This window comes from Canis lupus, chromosome 38 (genome assembly GCF_011100685.1).
Source record: "Canis lupus familiaris isolate Mischka breed German Shepherd chromosome 38, alternate assembly UU_Cfam_GSD_1.0, whole genome shotgun sequence".
Lineage (NCBI taxonomy): Eukaryota > Metazoa > Chordata > Mammalia > Carnivora > Canidae > Canis > Canis lupus.
Window position 1 is genome coordinate 10,035,555 of NC_049259.1, and position 3,777 is coordinate 10,039,331.

The 3,777-nt window shown below is 35.5% G+C and overlaps 1 pseudogene; it reads left to right on the forward strand.

Annotated features, from left to right (window-relative positions):
* The first annotated feature begins 527 nt into the window (after positions 1 to 527).
* Positions 528 to 1,499, forward strand: LOC100856575 (annotated as a pseudogene).
* The last annotated feature ends 2,278 nt before the right edge of the window (positions 1,500 to 3,777 follow it).

Genomic DNA, 3,777 nt, shown 5'->3' on the forward strand with positions numbered 1-3,777 from the left:
TCATGAATAAATAAATAAAATCTTTAAAAAAATCAATTAATGCAACACTACTCATATTGATAAAAATAAAAGCAAACTTGCAAAGATCATCTCAATACATATAGCAAATTATTTGAAAAACAAAATAAAACAAATAAAAAAAAATAAAAGAAGCCCAAACAACTAGCACACCTTCATGATGAAAGCACTCCACAAAACAGGAAGGAGAAAAAAACTTTCTAAACTTGAAAACTCACAGCTAACATTAGACTTAATTAAGACTAGCTATGGTTCCTTTATGATCAAGAAGACAAGGAAGTCCAGTCCCATTGCCTCTATTCTATTGCCCTGGAGATTCTAGCTAGAGAAAGTAGGAAAAGGGTGTGGGGGTGGGAGTGTGGAAAGCATCCAGATTGGAAAAGAGGAAAACTGTCTCTATCCACAGACGGATCTTGTACACAAGAAATTCCTTCATGTCGCAGCAGTGTGTTCCTCACAGATGGCCATGTCTATAGCCTCCCATGAGCCTACAACAGAACTGCATCTAACTCTACCTGACCAGGAGGCTCAAATTTCAACTGAGTGTATATACCATGACAAGGTTCAACCTTGGTGCTGAGAACAACATCTATTTGGTATTAAATATGGAAGACTTCAATGAGGAGTCCAAACATAATAGGATAGTTAATGTTTCTGAACGAAGGAAAACAAGAAATAGTGGGATGATATATAGCTACCTTTTTTTCTCTATCATACTGGAAATTCATTTGGTGTAATAAGAAACAAGTGCACTTTATAAATCCTCTTATCTCCTACATACTCACGAAACCCAAAGAAATCAATCTTCTCTCAAGGAATCTGCTAGTTTTCACAGTAAGTGAAAACTGAAAAGACATGGATATATGCCTTGAATGAGCCCATTTTTCACTGAAGGCCAAGAATAATACTAAATGTGGAGGCAGATGATATTGTTTTTGATGGGTCCTCTCTTCCTGCTCATGTGCATAGATAGGTAAAGGTAATTCATTTAGAAAAATAATGTATGTTACTTCTCTATTCTGTTCATAGTTCAGATCAAGTGGAGGATTTAATGATCATAAATTCTTAAATCATTCTACTATTGGGTTACCTTTCACAATGTCCTACAGACACTGGATCTCACTGGGGAGAATAGTCTTCTGGATTCATGAGCAAGAGTCCTTGTTCTCCTTGAAGGAGTTTGGGTTTTCAAAGATAGTTGCTGAGGAGGTGAAAGGAATGTTTACAGACACCAACTTTAGCCCTCTTCATTACTGCATTTCATCTCCTTTTTGATTTCCTGGCATTTAAAAAATGACATCAGTTTCTGAAGGAAAAACAAGAGCATGATTGGAATATCCACCAAAGTAGTGATTTGGGTCAGCTGCTGCACAGTAGTTATATTACTTGTTTTTCTGGATGAGAAGATGAATTTACTAGTCCTTATCCCAATAGGCATTGGATTAGCAACTGAACTAGGGAAAGTTGGTTTTCCTGGTTAATCAGCTTTGTCAACTGATGGAATATGCTTTTGCCTTTTTCTCTGTTACCTCAGCTTTGTGAATTAGAAGATAAAGTCAGTTTTAAGTCTACCTTAGAAGACCTTTATCTACAGAGCGCAATACACTCATTGACTATGTCTTAGCTTTTACCATCACCATGCCAACATCACACTGGCTGGCATGTTTTAGGGATCATGTAGTGTTTACCTTTACCAAAGATGGCATTAACCTGTGGATAAAAGCAGCGTGAGCATATTTGAGAAGTTTTATGAGGAAAAACCCAAGTGGAAACCCCATACAAACTAAATGCTCTATCACTTTAGAGGAGCCGCTCTACAGTTGGCTGCCATCTGAACAAAGCTTAGATTCAGTACGTTTGGAAGTTTGGTATAATTTTAGATTCCCAAATCTCTTGAATGTTTCTCATAGGATCTCTTTATTTACCTTTATGCTGCATCTTGAAAGAACTGTTTGCACCTCCCCTTGACAACATTTAAACATCTGCCTGGGTCACTAAGGTATTGACTGTTTGAGGTCACCCTTTTCATATGGCAGTTCTCTGCAGGAATGTCCAGTGTTGGGCTGTAGGCTGCATCCTTACTACAGTGTTTCTCCAGAGCAGATACCTGGAGCACAGGTGGGGAGCACATCTATCTATCAGACACAGGAAGGACAATGCTGTTGTTTTTAATTATTCCTTATGTGAATTTCAAATGCCTATGTAAATTTATCCCATTTGGATTCCCTGGGATCAAATGCCTTTTTCCTTTTTATTTAAATTTTTAAATTGTTCTACAGTTTATTGTATTAAAGTGATTTTCCATTTTAAAGTAAATTTCATCTGGATGTGAAAATGATGGATAAATTGGACTTGATTCAAATTATTTTTAGCCTTTTGGTTTGTGTTTCAAAGGATCATAATGAAAGTGAAAAGACCACCCACACAAATGGAGAAAACATATGCTAATTGTATATCCTATAAGAGACTAGTATCTAGAATGTATTTTAAAAAAAAAAAAGTTTTAATTCAGTAATAAAAAATAATAATCCAATTAAAATGGGCAAAGGTTCTGAATATACATTTCTCTAAAGACAATGATAGATATAGAAATGGCAGGTGTCATCAGGGAAATGTAAATCAAAACCACAGTGAGATCCCGCTTCAAATCTAGTAGGAAGACTAGAATAAAAAAAATCAGTTAACAGCAAGCATTGGCAAGGAATAAGAGAAATCAGAATCCATATGCATTACCGATTGGAATGCAAAGTGATGCTGTAGGGAAATAGTCTGGCAGTTCCTCAAACTTTTAAACTTAGAGTTACCATATGACCCAGTGGTTCCACTGCTAAATACATTCCCAAGAGAAATAACAATATATGCCCACACAGAAACTTGTACATGGATGTTTATAGCAGCATCACTCATAGTAGCTAAGAGGTGGAAACAGTCAAGATGTCAAAGGATAAATGGAGAAACCAAATATGGTATAGCCTTACAATAGAAATCTATATTGCCACTAACAACGCACTGAAACATTTTACAGGGATGAACATTCAACAGGGATGAACCTTGAAACAGTTGACTGAAGTCAGTCTCAGTTACAAAAGACCACTTACTACATGATTCCATTCATACGAAAAAGTAGGGGATAGAAAGTAGATTAGTGTTTGCTTATGGCTAGGTGGGAAGGAACGAAGGAATAGTGGGGAAGAGTTATCTAAAGGATGCAGGTCTATTTTGTGAGGTGTCAAAATGTTCTAAAGTTGACTGAGTTGGTGGCCGTGCATCTTTATGAATATACTAAGAATCACACTGAACTGTACAGTTCAAGTGTGTGAATTATATGATGTGCGAATTATAATTCAATAGTTTGTTAAAAGTAATAATTATTGAAAAAGAGTTTGCTATATTTTATTGAGATACTTAAGTACTAGATTGAAACCATTAAAATTGTAGTCAATATAAATTCACATGATGAAAATTATGTGATTATATCTGGGTTTTAGGTCATGAATTCTTACAGTAGTGTGAATAATTGGTTGGATGAAAGAGATGCTGGTGGTACAAAGATCCACTCGAAAGCTGTTACAAGTTAAGGAAAAATATGTGTGTGTATATGTGTATGTGTGTGAACTAGAGTAGAAGTTATTTAAAGTGACATAAAGTATTTAACAAAATAGCTATCCTGTATAGCACTGACTTTTTTTTTTTTTTTAAGCACTGACTTGTTAGGGTCCATTAATGCTCAAATCAATTAATCTTCACAATAATCCTAGA